Source organism: Tupaia chinensis, unplaced genomic scaffold (genome assembly GCF_000334495.1).
Source record: "Tupaia chinensis unplaced genomic scaffold, TupChi_1.0 Scaffold150006_1, whole genome shotgun sequence".
In the NCBI taxonomy this organism is placed as follows: domain Eukaryota; kingdom Metazoa; phylum Chordata; class Mammalia; order Scandentia; family Tupaiidae; genus Tupaia; species Tupaia belangeri.
Window position 1 is genome coordinate 2064171 of NW_006209847.1, and position 21458 is coordinate 2085628.

Consider the following 21458-nt stretch of genomic DNA (forward strand, 5'->3'; position numbering starts at 1 on the left):
TTAACACTTATTAAAACAATTCATTATTATAATTTATTAATATAAGAAAATTTTCTTATTTTATAAAGAATTTATATCAAATGTATTGTCTTTTGTGACAGCTGGCTAAATTAATGAAGGAAAAAGTAGCTATTTCTCAACTGAGATTGAATTCTCTAGGTCTTTAAGGACTTCTTGATCTCCCAGAATAGCAGACGAGGTAGCAAAGAATCTTAGTTTTAGCCTCAGCACTCTCAGATCATTACTCTCATCCATCAAGTCAAGCAACTTCTCTTAGCCTCGATCTGTACATCTCTAAAATAGGGACAATATAAGTTCTTACTTAAATATAGATATTAGAGAACTTGTCAACTGTTCATTTGAACACAAGAATACATGTGTCAATTGTGTTGATAAATATGTTATGTTTCTTGAAGTCTGAAAAAGTTAACCTGCTTAGAGGGTATCTCTATTTAACGTCTGATGGAGCAATTACCAACAACACTGTTTCTAACTGTTGAAATTGGTAAGCTTTTACTATGTAAGGGTACTGAGAATTAGCTAACATTGTCCAAATAGTCTACTCCTGTATGCCACCCATCAAGATCAGCTCTAACTCCCTTCAGTCTACCTCCTTTCAGAGAGATCATATTTTCCACTGGAGAATGATACTCTTTTCCAAGCCAAGGTAAGAATATGAGGACAACTAATAATTAGAATAATTTTTCATAACAATAATACTAATAGCCAATGCTTTCATGGAGTTTTCTCTGTTAGATACTGCTCTCACTTACAGTATATGTAGGCCATTATCAAAGTTGCAGTCTGCTACAAGTGGATTAACTTTATTTATTCACACACACACACTAGGCTTTTAAGTGCCAGATATTCCTTTGAAATGAAGTCTTCCACTGTGTCTCACACCACTATTATCTTTGCTTCTACGAAAATATAAGCTTCCTTATTTCTCAGTTTTTTGCAAATTTTTGTCAACAAATAGTTCATTTAATTTCTCCATTCCTTTTGTCCTAACCTTTCTTCTGGGTGTCTGGAAACTGTTTTACATAGTAAACAAAGTACTTTATTTTTTAAGATCTCTTTCTTATAAAGAGTGACTAAACTTGACTCTATTTCAGGGTTAATCTTGCTCTGTGACCACCCTGAGTATAAGATAAGGTAGGACAAGTCACAACGCCAGTGGCTATGGGATCGCCATTTTTCTTAGCATCCTATTATCCTCCTTTTGTTTGAAAAAATAAAATTCTCTGGAGATTCTATCATCTGGTTCAACTCAGTATAAACTGGATTTTTTTTTAAACAAAAAGAGATAATTTAACAGATATAAATCAATATCACATCATCTTATATTTATATATACTCAGCCAGGAGACTACATAGGATGGCCATCTAAACTATCTACACTTTGAAAAATTTATTAAGACCTAAGTGCTATCTGTAACAGTATAGTCAGGGGACTGTATCAATAAACTCATTTCAAAGACAAAATAATTCACATACCCCATAGATAAAAGCACTATCTTGCAATTTTTTTTTCTATTCATGAAAGTTTCTTGCTTACCAAAATTAATTTGTTTTAAAATGCAATCAATAAAAGTAAAGAGATTAACAAACTCGAGTCAAATTAAGGGTCACCGGGAGAATAAATGATAGGCACTTGCACTCTTGCTGTCAGATGTGTGCTGCAAGCAGCAAAAATAATGATACTGTTTTGTCCTGATAATAAATTAATAACTCGTAATCATTCTCAGTTCTGTTTGGTTCCCCCTCTCTGAGCACAGAGTCAGCACAAGGCAGTCTAATGGAGAGCAACATTAGCATCCCTAATACCAAACCCATGACCAGCCCCTTGGGAGTTTTCCTGCTGTCACAGCAGTTTCCAAGCCTCGGAGAATAATAATTTTTTAAAAAGAAAAAGAAAAAAGAAGAGGTGAACACTAGCTCTGAAAACTAATTTAGAACTTTCTTCTAGCAACTTTAATTTCTGCACTCCAAATGCCCTTTTGACCTTTTATTTGAATTATCTTAATATGTATATATAAATTTAACACACATTTATCAGAAAACGCATTGTTTGCAAGGCCGTGGTAAGTACTGTGGTATAAACTGTAAGGGGATGGAAGAGGAGGCAAGCTGTAGAAATGAACGATTATCCCAAAACTATTATTTCTGTACTTCCATGGAGGACGTCTATTGAACTCACCACTACGCTCAACACTCAAAGTAGTGCCTGGTGCAGCGGTGGCTCCTGCTCAAGGACTGGTAAGAGAATGCATGGATGAGAAACAATACCAGAAGGGATTGAGAGTCTGCATAACTCAGAGAAAGGTCAAGCATTTAGTCACATGCTAGTCACTAATCTGGCATGATGCTGAGAGCTCTAAGAAATAAGTAACAAAGAAAGCAATTACACGCTTAAATGGGGTTTAATCATGCCCTGGCCAGTTGAATGCGGCCAGTGTACCTGGCTTCTAGCATTAATGCACTCAAGGGTGAGCAGTACACTTGGAGTTCCTTCATTCCAATTTCAGAGGAAAGGAGGTACCACAAGCAGGACTGCCATTTGTTTCAGAACTAGTGGCCTGAATATGATCAGAAAGAAAAGTCCAGACAAAAATGCATGTATGCCAGTAAATTGTTACTGCCAAATGTCTCATGCCTGTATCTTTCTAGAGAGTTTAATACCAAAATATTTTCATTAATTTCTACAAACTGGCTCCTGCTATAAGAATTTTCACAGTGGTTGTTTCCCCACATGGTGGTCTCAGAAATAACTAGCAAGATTTAAATGATGTACTTTGAGACACTTGGCTATTTGCACAGTGCAAAGGATTTAAAATTGGTGGCCAGTCATCCAGCTTCCTATCTGTATTTCTTTTGGATTTACTATGGCTAACATGTTCACAGTCTTACTTCCTTTTTTTTTTTTTTTCTTACTTGTACAGCTAAAACTAAGAATTTTCCCAGATCCAAGGGACTTTCTAAAGCTGCATTAAATTTACACTAGAAACGGGCCACTTCCCTGAGAATATTATGGTGGTACACATTTAATCAGCATACCTATCTCTTAGGTCGTTATTCTAAGAACTACACTGCATGAAATATACCTTAATCTTACCTGAGATCAGAACGTTTAGAGATGTGGTGAAGTGAAATCCCATTATCTATTCATTATTAGTCATTATATTGAAGTGTTCTGTGGATTAGAGTTTTGTTTTCACCTTTTCTCTTTTTTAGAGAGAGAGAGAGACTCTTGCTATAGGGGGGGGTGTGTTCACCAGAGAGAGGAAGAAAGTGAAAAATCACCCCCAGAGAGTTTGGTCATGCCACAATCCTTTTTCCTCCATTCTCCTCTTGGGATTTTTGGCAGACACACATGCACACATGCTTGGTGTGAGTTTTAAGTCACCAGGTCTGGGACTCATGGGAGTTCAGTGAAGTAACCATTATGCCATCTTGTGGTCCCCTAGACTTTTGTTTGTTTATTTTTTTATCTTTTCTTTTTTTTTTTTATTTTGAGAGAGAGAGAGATTTTTGTAATAGGGTACACGTGCACACCAGAAAGCAAGAGAGAGACAGAAAGATAGAAAGCAAGAAATCACTTCCCCCCATGGGAGATGGCCACACCACAATCCCGTCTCCTTTGATCTCCTCCTGGGATCTCGGGCATGCACTCCCAGGCATCTGGGATGGAGCCACCATGTCCAAGACTTGAACTACAGTCAGCCATGTAGGAGTCCAGCAACATAACCACTATGCCATCTGGAAGTCCCTCTTTTACATATTTTTTAGAAAGAACAAAATCACTTAAATAGTGAATTCTAGTACTGTCCTACTTTCAAATTACGCTAATTTTAGAAAACATTATCAAAAGAGGTATTTTGCAATATGTTTAAAATTAAGCAACTTAGTAAGCATTCTCATAGTTTTTTGTTTGCTGTTTTTTGAACTAGTGTTATTTATGGTTGCCTGGATTAGACCCTATATAAAATGCATACTTGTCTTACACATAATTTTGGAAACTATTTCTAATTCTATTCTGAAGTTTACTGCTAAATGCATTTTTAAAACATATAGTCCATATACTTTTAACCCAGGTACTGGTAACTCATGTATACCTTCAAAAAGTTGTCCAGTCCAGGGTGAAAGAGAAAATAAACATCATGAACAGTACACATAAGCCTAGGAAGCTTAGTACTTTTAATTAGGCCTGAAAATCAAGTGTAATTACAGAAGAATTTAGTAAAATAAAATAAAAATAAAAACTGGTAGCTGGTAAATGAGCATGTATATTTACCACACTCTTTTTAGTCTTTGATATTATCTCACTTAAACTTCACAATGGTACTTAGTGGTAAGTACATCTATACTTCTTATTACAGCTTTAAAGAGTACCTGGAGATCAACCTTCTCATCTCAGATAATAATTTCTTCTACCCTTCTTCAGCTACCCATGCCCATAGTTATATTCCTGAACTTATCATTGCTAAAAAGCATATCACCTCTAAAAGCTCAAACTCAGGAGTCCTATTATTTAAGTACTACTTCACATTCTTCTAACTCACTATTTAGGTCCTCCAATTTCAACAAGCCTGTATTAAAACAATATATAGATTAGTATGGCCTTGTGCAGGGTTTATATACAAATTCATCGAGAATTCTACCTTTTAATTTTCTTGGGTTATTCAATTCAATATGGTAGTTCTATGAATTTTTTCCAAATATATATATATATATGAGAAAAAAGTAAATTAATAAACTGAAAGCAAGATATGGTACCTAAGAGCAGGTGGTGTTAGTGAAAGGACAAAGATGAATGAGGGGAATAGAAGCTCAAAAACAAACCCACACAAATATAAACACTTGCTATTTAAAATGATAGTTCTATAAAACATTGAAGAAAATTGTCTTTCTAACAACTAGGTAAAAAACGCAAAAATTAATGTGTTCTACATCAAAATGAAGGCCCCTGCTCATCGATGGAAGTAATGAAGAGTATATAAAAAGATAAGAAAAAGATATTTGCAACACCTACACTAATAAAATCTCACACTGGAAACCCAATATTCTTATAAAGCAATAAGAAAAAGTCAAACAATAGAAAAATGGGCAAAATTATTAAAAAGTACTTCAAAAATGTTCATTATTATTTGTAATAAAATACAATTCATGAGTTAACAGAATATCAAAACTTTAATAGTGTGATAAAATTAGGTATTAACAGAGCTATAGGTTAGTAGAAATTCTCATGACTTTCTGGTAGAAATGTGAGCTGTTAAGATCACTTTGGAAAACAATTGGCCATATCAGGTAGAACTGGAAGACAGACATAATATGGCACAGCCTATTTTAGCCCTTGCAGTAAACCCCATATAGACACTCATTTATGCTTACCAAGATAATAGTCAAAACTACGAATGATCACATATCCAACAACTGTAAAATAAATAAATTACAGTATATCCATACTATGGAATACTAAACAGGAGTGGAAATACTAAAGATATGTATATAAGCATTTATTAATCTTAAAGACATAATGTTAAAGTAAATCTGATACAGTAGGATCAGTATTGTATGATTTCAAAACTTATATAAAAGTAAATTTTAACCTTTCTTTATTGATAAATGTATACATGTTGATAGAAATACTCTAAAGTAAAGAAAGAAAATAAATAATATAGCATTCAGGATAGTTAACACAAGAAGATGAGATGGGGAGGTTATAATCAGAAGGCCAGTGTAAAAAGCTTCTGAGGAGTGCTGCTGTCCCATGTTTTGATTAGAGTGGGGTTTGCAGGGTGTTTGTCTTCCATCCATTTGCTAAGCTGGGCTGTTGTGTCTCCTTACCTTTGTTGTATAAGATAGAATTATATTAAAACAGTTATGGGAGCAGATGTCACATTTTCGTTTGTTCGCAGAAACTTCTTTGAAGAAAAAGTTGAAAGATTATTACAGAAAAGATTGGAAGAGGTACAGAAATGAAAGAGGAATTTCCCAATACTGATAAGATTTGTACATTTCACATTTGGTGAAAACAGACAAACAAACAAAATCCATAAAATTGATAGCTAGCAAATGGTACCTAAGAGCAGGTGGTGTTAGTGAAAGGACAAAGATGAATGAGGGGAATAGAAGCTCAAAAACAAACCCACACAAATATAAACACTTGCTATTTAAAATGATAGTTCTATAAAACATTGAAGAAAATTGTCTTTCTAACAACTAGGTAAAAAACGCAAAAATTAATGTGTTCTACATCAAAATGAAGGCCCCTGCTCATCGATGGAAGTAATGAAGAGTATATAAAAAGATAAGAAAAAGATATTTGCAACACTAACACTAATAAAATCTCACACTGGAAACCCAATATTCTTATAAAGCAATAAGAAAAAGTCAAACAATAGAAAAATGGGCAAAATTATTAAAAAGTACTTCAAAAATGTTCATTATTATTTGTAATAAAATACAATTCATGAGTTAACAGAATATCAAAACTTTAATAGTGTGATAAAATTAGGTATTAACAGAGCTATAGGTTAGTAGAAATTCTCATGACTTTCTGGTAGAAATGTGAGCTGTTAAGATCACTTTGGAAAACAATTGGCCATATCAGGTAGAACTGGAAGACAGACATAATATGGCACAGCCTATTTTAGCCCTTGCAGTAAACCCCATATAGACACTCATTTATGCTTACCAAGATAATAGTCAAAACTACGAATGATCACATATCCAACAACTGTAAAATAAATAAATTACAGTATATCCATACTATGGAATACTAAACAGGAGTGGAAATACTAAAGATATGTATATAAGCATTTATTAATCTTAAAGACATAATGTTAAAGTAAATCTGATACAGTAGGATCAGTATTGTATGATTTCAAAACTTATATAAAAGTAAATTTTAACCTTTCTTTATTGATAAATGTATACATGTTGATAGAAATACTCTAAAGTAAAGAAAGAAAATAAATAATATAGCATTCAGGATAGTTAACACAAGAAGATGAGATGGGGAGGTTATAATCAGAAGGCCAGTGTAAAAAGCTTCTGAGGAGTGCTGCTGTCCCATGTTTTGATTAGAGTGGGGTTTGCAGGGTGTTTGTCTTCCATCCATTTGCTAAGCTGGGCTGTTGTGTCTCCTTACCTTTGTTGTATAAGATAGAATTATATTAAAACAGTTATGGGAGCAGATGTCACATTTTCGTTTGTTCGCAGAAACTTCTTTGAAGAAAAAGTTGAAAGATTATTACAGAAAAGATTGGAAGAGGTACAGAAATGAAAGAGGAATTTCCCAATACTGATAAGATTTGTACATTTCACATTTGGTGAAAACAGACAAACAAACAAAATCCATAAAATTGATAGCTAGCAAGATGTGGTAGTTAAAGTAGCTGGGTCCTACATGGTCAACTGTGTGATTTGAGCTCCATTCTGGTGGCTTGAAAAATATACAAGGTACCTGTGGCTTGAAAATTATGCTGGACACATGTACATATGCCCAAAATCCCAAGAGGAGAAAGGAGGAGAAGAGAATGCAGCATGGTCATCTCCCCTGGGAGGTGCTTTCTAAGTTTCCTCTTTCTCTCTCTCTCTCTCTCTCTCTCTCTCTCTCTTATGCAATTATTTGCAGTTAATGTACTATGGAACTGAATTTTTTTTTTTTTTAATTTGGAGAGGTTTTTGCTACAGGGTGAGTGCGCTCGCCAGAAAGACAGAGAGAGACAGAAAGACAGAAAGTAAGAAATCACCCCCCAGGGGGGATGGCCATGCCACAATCCCTTCTCCTCCATTCTCCTCTTGGGATCTTGGGCATGCACGCACATGCGACTGGTGTGAGTTTAAGCCACTGGGTCCAGGACTTGAACCACAGTTGACTACATGAGAGTCCAGTGATATAGCCATTATGCCAACTGCTGGTCCCACCATATAGCAATTTTTTTAAAAAAATGCAAGCAAGAACTATAATATTGTGAGAAAGAACCTAGTTTGAACTGGTTTAATACAGAGGACAGAAGAAGCTTGAATTGATTAGGGTTTCATCTGGAGGCAGATGGCATTTTTTGAAAAGATTTACTTTAAAGGGATGGTGTCTTATAGAGCTATGAACAGAATTAAGAGAATGATGAATATTGTATGGCACTATGGAACTTCTTTTATTTTTCTTATTTTTTACATTCAGTGGCTTTATGTCTTTACAACGTAAAAAATGAATTTTCCAGCAAGAATACTTTGTATGTTAGTCCTGTCAAAGAAATTACTGTACACATTGTTATCAACTGATAATTTTCTATTTTTCTGTCCATTGATTTTTTTCCCTTGGTTCCCTCTCCACCCCTCATTTCCCATCCTCCTATTCTGTCTCTGGTACCCATAGTTGCTTGCCATGCTTTTATGCCTCCCAATCTTTCAGTTTCTGCCATATAGTCACCCAGGGACTTCTAACAGCATAAAGCCTTTGCACTCCTAGGCCTGGGGTTGGAAGAGGGGAATAATCAGTTTATCCAAGTCCAATTGACAGCTGAAGCACAGGGAGGGGGGTCCCCCATAGGAGCCATAGCGTATCTGTAACCTCTAAAATTACAGTGAAGCAAGAAGGGGCACAGGGCAAAGTAAAGGAGTGGGGAAATAAATACCCTGATCGCTTTTTCTCCCCATTCTCTGATTTCCTTCCCATGCTTGCCACTGCCAAACTAACTGAAAACCAGAAGGCATGAGTGGCTGGTGTATTCTGGAAAGGCTAGCCTTCTAGCACACAGAGCAGGGTGACAAAACATAGAGAAACCACAGAGGGACAGGGGAGGAAGGAGCAAGTGCATGGTAACCGGCACAGTTCTGAAAATGCGAGAATGAGGAGTGACGAAGTTTAGTTCAGAAAGGAGTTGTAGTTTAGACCGGACAGGATATTTCCTCTTTGGCCAGAGGAATTACAGAAATTCATGGGTGATAATTCAGAGACAATTTTGGTGAAAGGGAAAGATAGTTAAGGGAGCTCTTATCTGATAACTTTAGTCTCCATAAAGTCAATGCAGGGGTCATCTGCTTGTAGGATAGAAAAACAGGAATAGATCAGGCTATTTGAGAACATCAAGAAATTTGAAATTACTTTGGTGCAAAATTTAGTAGGAAGTTGATTAGGTATGGATAAAAGAACTGCTGAATTGCACTAAAGCTACTGAATTTTTCATATTTTGACAGTTGGTCTATTACAGTGTTTAAGCAAATATTAATCAAAACCACTTATGCAGAGGTGAAAATAGGTTTTCTTTATTTAACTACTCCTAAGGTTAAAAAAAAAAGATTTTGAGGTTAGGAATTGTGTCTTATTTATACCTATTTCTATATCTTCACTTCTCCCTCACCTATTTTATAGACACCAGATATGTGTTCATGCATGTGCTCACATGCACATCCATGAACACACATGCATGTAAACTAATACAATATACTTGCATAAATTGACAATGGATAATTTGCTACTCAGGATGGAGATATTTTACCTTAGTGTATAATAATTAATGTAAAGCAAAAAAATATAAGAAGAGTGCAGGCTGATTAAGTCCTAGGTTTTAGTCCTAGTACCACTATGTGATATTTGTAAGTCAGGACTACATATTCTTTTTCTTAAAAAAAAAAAAAATTATTTAATTTATTATTCTTCAATTTGTCCAAACAGAGACAGAGAAAGAGGAAGAGGGAGAAAGGCAGCTACCAGATCTGGGACTTGAACCATGGTCCACCATGTGGGAGTCTAGCACCTTAATCACCATGCCACCTGCTGGGCCCAGGACTATATTTTCTTTAAACTTGAATTAAGTAAGCATTTATTTTTATGGGACTACTCTAGGTAAGGCTATAGGAAAGATGGTTTCTGACTGTTTCTGTAAAAGTCATTATATATATATATATATATATATATATGTCAATAAGTTCAGGAATCTTTTTATTTTTTGAGAGGTTTTTGCTATAGGGCACATGTGCTCACCAGAAATATAGAGAGAGACAGAGAGACAGAAAGCGAGAAATCACCCCCAGGAGGGATGGCCACGCCACAATCCCTTCTCCTCCATTTTCCTTATCACTCTTGGACCAAGTCTTAATCCTCACATATGCAGCAGATCACAAACAATTTTGCCAAGCTCAAAACTGTGTCTATTGATGAATGTTGAATGCTAAGAACTTTCATCATATGCATCTTTTCTTATTAGTGTTTATTTTTATAATTATGGCAACACACGCAATATAAAATTTATTATTTTAACTATTTTTTTTAAAGAGATTCTTGTTATAGGGCACATGCACTCACACTACACAGAGAGAGAGAAAGTGAAAAATCACCCCCAGGAGGGATGGTCATGTTGCAGTTTCTTATCCCTCATTCCCCTCTCAGGATTTGGGGCACACATGCACACTCGGCGTGAATATCCAGCTGCTGCATCTGGGACTCAAACCACAGTCATGTGGGAGTCCCGTGCCTTAACCACTATGCCACTTGCTGGCCCCAATTTTTATTATTCTTAAATGTACAATTTACTGGCCTTAAGTGCATTCATGATGATGTACAATTAGCCACTCTCTAGCTCTAGAACTTTTTTTATCACCACAAATGGAAGTCCTGTACCCATTTAGCAGTTCCTCCCCATTCTCACTTCTCCAGCACCTGCCAAACACCTATCCAGTTTCTGTCTCTGTTGATTTGTCTGTTACATATATTTCCTATAAATGAGATCATTTAACATGTGGCCTTTTTGTTTCTAGCTTCTCTGACTAAGCACATTTTCAAGACTCATCTGTGTGATAGCAGATATTAATACTGTATTTTTCTTGCTGAGTAATTTGCCATTGTATCTATATACCACATTTTATTTATCCACTCTTCTGGCTATCGAACAATGTTTCTATGAGCACTCACGTGTAAGGGTTTGTTTAAACATTTGTTTTCAGTTATTTGGGGTCAATACTCAGGAGCAGATCTGTTGGGTCATATGTTAATTCTATGTTTAATTTATTGAGCTGCTGCCAAATGGTTATCAATAGTGGTTGCACCATTTTCTTCTCAGCACATATATTGAAAAATGTAGTGCTCAAAACACCTTTGTGTAACTTTGTACTACTATGAAGTAGGGAAAAATTATTACACTGATAAGATAGATGAAAGATGGAGAAGTTAGGTAATTACCCAAGGTCACCATCTATAATTTGTTGATTCCCTGGCTAAACTTAGGGCTCATAAATCATAAGTCCATAAAAACACAGATAAGAAAACAACTCTGCTGTATATGATTTTTTTCTTGTGACATGAAAAAGACTCACAGCTTTATTCTGACATTTTGTTGTTGTAATTGGAATTGAGCATTTGGAATCAAATTTCTTACTTCCTCTTTATACTTCCTCAAAAGTATGATTTACTTTTATTAACCAAATTTACCAACGTTCAAAGTTGTCTATTTGGTTGTCAGAAAAGTCATGACATGTTTTTTATTTTTTTTCTATGTAAAACTGTCAGGACTCTTCCAACCACCCAATAGATTATAGTGCATCTACTCATTCATTCATTCATCTGCACTACACATTTAACAACCTTGCAGTATAGTAACTGAAAATTCATTGTTAAACTTTCATACAATTCCACACCTTTTGCTCTTAAATTTTTACCTACTTTTTAATACAAGAGAATAATTGTGGTCTGTTTATTTCTTTTTCTTTTTTTTCTTCTTCTTTTTTTTACTTTTTGAGAGCTTTTTGCGATAGAGCATGTGTGCTCACCAGACAGAGAGAGACAGAGAAACAGAAAGCGAGAAATCACCCCCTGGGGGGGTGGCCACACCTCAATCCCTTCTCCTCCATTCTCCTCTCTGGATCTTGGGCATGCACACACATGTGCCCTGTGTGAGTTTAAGCCACCGGGTCTGGGACTTGAACCACGGTCGACTACATGGGAGTCCAGCAACATAGCCTTTATGCTAACTGCTGGTCCCTTCTGTTTGTTTCTTTATTGTAAAAGATAACATAACAATTTTGGAAGGAAGAAAATATCATTAACACTAAAACACAAACATCAAAATGAATGTTATCATTCTGGACCCTCCAGGTGTCACGCTCACATTGTTGTATAAAGATAAGAACATCTGCAGGCTACAATGCAGTGCTCATAGGAATTTTTCCCAACAGAATTGCACAAGTCTCTAGGTATAGTTTGTGGGCACTTCTTTAATATATTTTCCCCTTTTTACATATTAACTTCAAGTATTGGAGACACATTAAGGAATTGTCTTAATTTCATTGCAAGTATCACAGAGCTCATGAAAATGTCCAGTTCTCAAGGGAAAAAAAATAGCCGTACTCTTTATATAATACATAAAATTAGTGTTGTTATAGGAAAATATGAGAATATAATCACATTTTTTGTTTGTTTGCTTTTTAAATTTTTTTGTCATAGGGCACGTGTGCTTGCCAGAGAAATAGAGAGAAATAGCCAAAAGGAAATTAAGAAATCACTCCCTAGGCAGGATGAGCACACAGCAATCCCTTCTCCTCCATTCACCTCCTGGGATTTTGGGAATGCATGCACATACACCTGGCAAGAATTTCGGCCTGCCAGATCCAGACTTGAACCATGGTTAGCCATGTGGGAGTCCACACCTTAACCACCACAATACCAGCTGGCCTCTATAATCACATTTAAACCATGATTTCTAGGACATTGGGGAATAGTATGTAGAGAATTTCTTAAAGCCAGATATTAAAAGTGATATGGGGGAAATTATACAAACATCATTACTAAAAATATATATATTTAGTATTTCAGCTAATGGTCTATTCTGCAAGTTATTATAAATAAGCATTCAAAAACCAGGAACTTCATTAGGCTCTCCAGGTACATTACCTCATTTGGTATATATATACATGGGGGGCATTATAAAATGTGCATTTCAATACATGCATATGTGCATCTATTTCATGGTAATATTCTGTATAAAATAAATTGTCTTAATAAACCATCAACACATTACATTTTAAATGTTTGATTATTTTATGCATATGTAGACAGATTGGAAAGTAGTCTCTCTTTAACTACATGTAAGTTTCATTTGGTGCTGAATTTTTATGAAGAAATGATCAAATTTGTTTTAGATCAAAGCAATGGCTTCTTCAAGAGTTCTATAATATAGCTTAGCAAAGGAAGTAGAATATACTTTGAAGATGGAATGGCTGTAATGTTGGATGCTACTTTATGCTGATAGCACCTTCCTGAAAATACACTTGGCTTTGTGAGACACTGATATAACTCCAAAAATGAAAAATTTAAAAAGGCAAAGAGGGACTAGCAGTTGGGGTAATGACTATGTCGTTGGACTCCCATGTAGTTGACCACAATTTGAGTCCCGGAGTCAGTGACTTAAACTCATGCTAGGCTCATGTGTGTGTGTGCCCAAGATCCCAAGAGGTAATGGAGGAGAAGGGACTGTGGCGTGGCCATCCCCCCAGGGGGTGATTTCTCGCTTTCTGTCTCTCTATCTCTCTGTCTTTCTGGCCATCGTACGCACCCTATAGCAAAAACCTCTTCAAAAAAAAAGAGAAAGATTAATGCATAGTCACTGTCTTTCACTTAACAAAATAAATGTAATACTAGTTTAGCTTCCTATGTATGTGACATTCCCAGAACTCCACATGGGACTCTATTCTACCAAGTACATATACTGAGCCCATTGCTAGCCAACTTTAGAGGTAGGTTGTTCTCATCTTATAAATGGATTACTCTGCTCACTATGATCTGGGCTGAAGTGCTATCTTGCATTTTCTCCTACACTATGTGATTCATAGATCATTTCATGGGCTTGTTTACTACAGAGAATGAAAAGGTTACTTGTGAAGTTGGCTTTAGAAAGATTCAGGTGGGAACCAGTAATGAAAAGACTTAATTACATTTCTCAGTAATCCTCACCCCTCCAGGATCACACGAGCAGGCAAATAGTACTAAAAATGAATTCTCCACAGATATCACACGTACAACTGAGCTTACAGATGTCCCCAGAAATCCTAGCAGGTGGTGGTAAAACATCTTTGAGTGACACACTAGTAAGTTACAACATGGTAGAGGATGAATGTATTATTTTACATTGTTAGGGTGCTGAGCATGCAACAATAAATATTTCAGTTATTGAAGATGGACATGTGCCTTTTTAATATGCTAATTTAATTCAGATACATAGAACTTTTATGAATTTAAGAGAAATAATGATAGTCCTTTGTTTTTAATTTAACAATATAAATTGTTATTTGCTTTTGGAAATAATCATATTCAATGGAACAGAAAAAAAAATTAATGTTTTGAATACTTCCAGTGCCATCTATTGGCTGTTAAATTTGTTGTTTTAATGCTAAGCTAAGTCACACCAATTACTGTAGGAGGAAGACATCTCACTCTAGATACTCCAACTGGATGCTTGAAGACTTTCGAATAGCACAATGTGCCTCAGGATTTCTATTTGCAATATATCAAGTTAGTGCATAGCTCTTATATATAATAAAAAGAAAAAGGCGGAGAAAAAATGTTTTAAGTATAAATTCTAGATTAACAAGAATATTATAAATTATACTTAATACTTACCATAGTATATTTTACTTATATTGCAAACAAAATAAAACTAATTACTGTTCTTTATATAATGAATAATTTTCTAAAAGCCTTGTAGCTTTCTAGAAATGTAATGTTAAGCTTTTGTCATCGTTAGCATAAGGGAGGCTATTTTATGTCACAAAAATGATTCCATTAATAGCATTTTCTCTTTATGCAAGGATCAGAAGAAGATGATGAAGTGGATTTTTTAAAGCCATCTTTTCTGAGCTCCCTTTCTACATGTGTGTTATAATTGTTGAATTAAATAATTTGAATATTTAAATTAAAGGATAAGCAATTAATTAATTTCAGGTAATATTATTTTCTTACTCAATATTGTAAGCATAACTAATTGAATAACGAAGAGTTAAGCCTAGACAAAGAAGAAGTAGCCCTTTTAAAATTGGCCTCTCTCTTCCTACTTGTTATAATGTCTTCTCTGTCTATGATCCATAAATATGCTCATTAGATTGAGAGAGAAAGAAGACAAGGTGAGAGAGAGAGAAAGGGAGAAAACTATTGAGTTATATTTCACAGTCATTATTGACCTGAAAATAATATAATTTTTATATTATGATAAGAAATTAAAATGTTTCCCATTTCATCTCCAATCCACCTCACTGTTTATTTATAGATCTCTACATAGTTTTGAACATCATATTTTTACATAGCACTTCACTGTAGAACACATTTTTTACTTATGTTTTTGTCATATTAATTGTAGTCTAATTTTTACAGGCAGATAAGTAATAAGTTTTTCTAAAGTTTTACAGCGAGGTAAAATCTTTAACTGAAATCATACATACAAGAGAAATTCGATGTTTAATTTTCCAAAATGAGCTTTTGTTAGTTTTCTTCGATACTTTTTTGTATTTCATGCTGATATTTCAGTTTTACCAAAGAAATAATAAACTTCTCAGAGCATCCAAAGGATTTTGTGAGTGAGATAACATTTGTAGATCTAAATCTGTTTAGAAGTGGAGTTCCACTTTCCAATATTTCTTCTATTCAAATAGATTGCTTTCACATGTGGAAGACAGATAAAACATTGCTTTCCATTGTCAATACTACAAGTTTCTTTAGGAAGGTTAGCAGGGCAATGAAACGTAAAAAAAGAATGACTATAAAGAGAGTATAGGTACTTGATTCTTGTCTGTTATTTAGAAATGCTGCATCTTGTTTCTCATTCCTTGTTTTCCTCCAAGACTATCTCCTATGTGAATGAAGGTCTTTTTGATTTTACACTGCATTCAATATTCAGAAAAATATGTGGAGGAGACAGTGCTACTCTGTGCTTGAAAATAAATAAAACACTTAAAATCAAACCCCTTCACAAACACATAGTTTCGAAGATGAGAAAAAGAAGCTTTCCTATCTTAAAATAATGCTTTCTTTTTCTGTAATGACATTATTAGTCATGGCTTCCATCAGTCCTCAGAGGTGGTCATTCTCCAGAGAATTGTTTTTACTGCCTGGCAAGATCACAACATCCCTGAAAATGAACCTCAGCATTTAGATGATTCAGCAATGTCCAGGAACTTGCCTGCATTCAGACCATTAATAATTAGTACAGCTTAGAATATAATGGGAGTTCTCATCAATGGATTGCTATTTAAGTATAAGTTGCCATTTGGATACACATCCTGCCAAGAAACTATGTGTATGGTAGGATCAATTTGGAAGAAAACTAAGGGAGATAAAAGGGGAGAATCTGGTTGAATTCTTTTTTTGCATAAATGAGGAAAAAGATACATGTGCAAGTATATATGGTATATCATTTACACACTCAACAACATATAGCCACTCATTATTTTACTGCAATAGTTCTACATGTTCTAGTTTAACAAAAATCTTTGCAAAGACCCAGGTCAGGATTACCCACAGAGAATTTCACAGCTGCAGTTTCACCAACTTTTTGTTCCCTCTATCTATATACAATGATTAAGAATCAGAGCTTTGTAATCACATGCTTTGGTCTGAATATCTACTCTGAAACTTATCACATGTTCAGAGTTTGGGGTGGAGGGAAACAAAATGTTTATGGAAAATGCATACTATGGAGAAACCACGCATGGGTTGTTTGTTTGTTTGTTTGTTTTACGTCAAAATAAACTCATAATAACCTGTAACACCATGTCTGAACAGACTCTAGTTTAAAGCACTATGAAGACATGAATTGAAAAGAGCCCTCTTATGAACATGGTACCTGCAATGGCAAATCACTCCATAGTCATTTACAAGGAAAAAAATAGTCTCATCCATGCCCTAATTGACAAGAACCAATGATTAACAGCAGAAACCTAGCTAGCACTATAGATAGCTTTGTTTGTTTAACTTACACAATTTTGACTGAAAAATTAAGATTGAGCAACTGTTTAATGGTGCCCAGCCTGTTGAGCCCAGATCAGCTACAGAAAAGAAGAGAACTTTCACTGGAAATTTAGGGCAAGTGAGATCAAAATCCTAAAGCATTTCTTCAAAGAATTATGAGTGATGACACAAGGCTTTATCAGCATAATTCTGAAAACAAAGCACAGTCAAAGTAATGAGTACCAAGATGAAAGTGGTTTAGTCAAAGTGAAAGCATTCAGTCAAGAACAAAAGTGATGGCAACGATGATTTGGGATAGTCAAAACATTTTGTTATTGATTTTTCTGGAGTGCCAAAAAGCAATAACATTTGCTTTTTATGAGAATGTTTTGAGAAAATGAGCCAAAGCTTTATCAGAAAAACACCCAGGAAATCTTCACCAGAGAGTCTTCCACCACAACAGTGATTGTATCTAATCCTTTCATCAAACAAGGGCAATTTTGTGAGCATTTCAATGAGAGATCATTAAGTATCCACCTTATAGTGCTGATTAGGCTCTTTCTGATTTCTGTTTCTTAATCGTTTTTGTGTTTATTTATTTCTTCTGAGAGGCAGAAACAGAAAAGAGGAGTGAAGGAATGAGAGAGTAAGTCACCCCCAACAGGGTCTCAACATTATGATCCACTCCCAGCTTAAACCAACCCTGAATCCCAGGCGTAAGCATACCTGACATACTCAGCAAAGCCTCTGAACTTGAACCCACAACCTTCCCACATGGGTCAGACTCACAGACCGTTGTATTTTACTGCTGCACTACTGTGTGGTCCCTGTTTTGTAATCTTTAACAATCATTAAAGGCCACGATGCTTCTTTAGCCAATAATGTAAAAAGACTGCATTGGCATAGTTAAATTGCCAGGAATCTCAGTGCTTTAGGATGAACTAAATGGCTGGCATCATCACTTACAACAGCGTCTTTAAGCTGATGGAAATTATGTTAAGAAAAAATGTTTATTTTTAACTTTTAATTTCATTTCTCTGTGGACATTTGGGCAAGTTATGAAATCCTATGAGCTTCAGTATATCCTCATGTGTAAAATAAAATCCATATCCCTGAGCACTCTGAGAAGATTCCATGATGGTACTATCAAAGGGCTTCATAAAGGGTTTGGTACACATAGCGCATATTTAATACATTCCAGTCATTATTATTATGTAAGATTTGAATGTGTTACTTAATTTAAAAATGGTGACTTATCTTAAGCAGAGAAAAGAGTTCAAAACAAACAACTAGATTTCAGCCTGCCTGAAACTTTCAGTTCAGTTTTTGTGACTCCCAGCTGAAAAAGACACGCATTTGTTGGTCCTGAGACACTTCATCTGAATTTGATGAATCACACAGTGATGACCATAGCTGGCACCGGGCCTCTAACCAGTACCCTATGCAGTCAGCATAAAGACAGTCACTGAATGCACAAGAGACCTGTGTCACAGAAATCTGGGAAATGGGTGCTTTTCTTTCATGACAATCCCGTGACTCCTTTCCTCACAACCCTGAAGGATATCCCTTTAAAACACTGAGGGAAACTGAATGACTAGAGGATACAGAAATATAGAAAATGGTTATAGATACCAGATACAGCATGAGAAGAGGGTGGGAGAAGGAGGACAGTGTGAGGAAAGATATTCAGGAGAAAAATAGAGAGCAAGACATTGATGGGACCAAGAAATGAGTTATTATCTTTTGATAATGTGTATAGTACACCCAGCTGGACAGATGAGAAATGTATTCCTGTTGGAACATTCACTTTACAAGCTAAGTGATGTATGTGATTGAATGTATAAAAGAAATGAAAAACAAAACAAAACAAAACACTGAGCATATTTCTTTGCAAAACCCCTTCCTGTCAGTACTCCAAGGTCAATCCTTCTGTGACCCTTGTATTCCAGTTTACTTAGGTAGGACATGAATCATGAAAAATTTATGTTTCAAGACCCTTGAGGTAGTAAAGAGAGGGAGGCAAAGAGGTAGAGAGAGAGAAAAGGAAACAGAAAGGATAGGAATTCCAGGAGAGGCGTTCAGAGATTCATAGAAAGTGAAAGAGAAGAATAAAATGGTTATAGTCACAGTAGACCCAGGGCTCTATCAGAGGAGAGGAAAGTGCAGAAAAAGCATAAAAGGAGAAGGAAAGGAAGGATGGGGCAGGGTGGGTGAGGGCACGCACAGGAGAAACTTATACGAACCATAGGAAACCTCACAGGTGTCGCCCCTTTGTACGTTTGTTTCTGCCTTTAACACCTTCCCGTCCACAGCTACCCTTGGTGTTGTTCAGACATAGATTTAAGTTTGTTCTTTAATGCATGTATTCTTTACCGCAACTTCATTAGGAAGGTGGACACTATTGCATCATCCTTTTTATGGATGAGAAAATTCAGGTGCAGAAAAATAAGCAACTGGAGGAAGCACGTGCTGATGTTTCCTTTTCCATTTCCTTCCCATGTAATCAGTCAAGAAACTGCCCCTCAGTCACTCTCAAGAGGAGTTATCCCATTAAAAAAGAAAAAAAAAAATCATCCTCTCCCATTTAAGTCCCTCTTGCCTATGAAGTTCTAATAGCCAATGCACCACAGAAAACTGAATTCCTCAGGGGTATCCTGTTATGTGGTCAGTTCATAGGTCTCATCTTGCCGTGGTTTGAATGTGTGCACTTCAAAATTCTGGTTGGCCAATTTGATGCTGTTGGGAGGTGGGGTATTGGAGAGGTGAGTGTGTTATGAGGGCTCCTCCTTCATAAAGGGGGTTAGGTTCCCTTATAAAAGGACTGATGAACAGAGTTCATCCCTTTTTAGTTTGCCCTTCTGCCTTTTGCTTGTGAACATGCAGCCAAAAGATCCTCACCAGACACATGATACAGGCATCTTAATCTTGTACTTCCCAGCCTCCAAAACTGTAACAAGTAAATCTGTTCTTTTTAAACTATGTGGTGTTGGGGTTTTGCTATAGCAGCACAGAATGAACTAAGATAAATATTATTTATAACAAAAGCAATCACCAAATATTTTAAATACGTTCTGAGCATACTGAAATGCATTCTTTCTATCTAAATTAGGAAGCATGAAATGCAGTGTGAATATGATGAGAAGGTTTTGTAACATCTTGTTTTTTTAAGTGATTTTTAACCATGAACCCTTTCTTTTTCTTTCTTTGTTTTTTTTTTTTTTTTTTTTTTTTGAGATGTTTTCTCTATAGGGCGCGTGCGCTCGCCAGACAGAGAGAGACATAGAGACAGAAAGCGAGAAATCACCCCCCAGGGGGGATGGTCACACCGCAATCCCTTCTCCTCCATTCTCCTCTCGGGATCCTGGGCACACACGCACACGCACCTGGCGTGAGTTTTAAGCCACCGGGTCCAGGACACAAATCGTGGTCGACTACGTGGGAGTCCAGCGACATAGCCATTATGCTAACTGCTGGTTCCCTAAACATGAACCCTTTCTTTACCTCAGGTCAAGCTCATCCTTTTCTCATCCTTCCAGTACTCACTAAATGTAGCTCAAGTAAGCATTATACTTAACATTAATAATTAGTGACATTTTATGCATAATACTTGAATGTGTCCTCCCAGAATTCGTATGTTATGATTTGATTGTGAAAGGATGAAGACGATGAAAACTTAATCTGACTATAGTGTAGAAAAGTAGGGTTTGGGGGAGATTAGGGTTAAGGCATCAAGGTAAGGCTCTCATGACTAACTTACGGTGGGTTTACAAGGAAAAATAGTAAGAGGGACAAAGACAAAGTCAAAAACTCCTGCTCTCTTCAAGTGTGATGCAGCCAGAAGACCCTCTCCAGTTGTGGTCCCTTGACCATGCATCTTCAGACAATAAGCTGAATAAACCTGCCTTGTCTTAAATTAACCAGACTCAAGTATTTTATATTATCAACAACAGAATAGATTAGAATAGTAACCAACTGAAAAGCATTACCAAAAATAAGTAAAAAACTTAGAAAAGAATCCATTTTGAGACTTACATTCTAGAAGACTATTTTCCATGCTTTTCCATTAATAGTGTTTCACTAGCATTTAGAATTTGCAATAAGTTTTGCAATTTCTTTTCTAGTTAATTTCCACAATACTGTCATGAAGAAGGCAGAAGTTACAGATTGTGTCATTGCAATGAGGTGCTGGTTGAATATTTTAGACCAAATTTTATGCATAATACTTTTAAATTGGTTATTATTAAAGATAAAAAAAAATTCAAGTTTATATGCTAAGTTCTGGGCAAGGAGATTATATCATCATTTTGAGACTATATTGTTATGATTGGTATGTAGTTTTTTTTCAGGATAAACAGTCTTATGATATGAAAATGAAATAAACTAGAACCTAAAATATTAGCACAGAGTTCCCTTGAGTTTAGCTTTAGCATTGTGAAGATGGGGCAAGCCCACAAAATATTCTTGGTGTATGTTTGTATACATTATGCATATGTTTGACATGGTAAAATTATGACTAATAATT

The 21458-nt window shown here is 35.6% G+C and overlaps 1 pseudogene; it reads left to right on the forward strand.

Annotated features, from left to right (window-relative positions):
• The first annotated feature begins 2138 nt into the window (after positions 1-2138).
• The window catches only part of LOC102478482 (developmental pluripotency-associated protein 4-like), a 26832-nt pseudogene continuing 7512 nt past the window's right edge, over positions 2139-21458 (forward strand).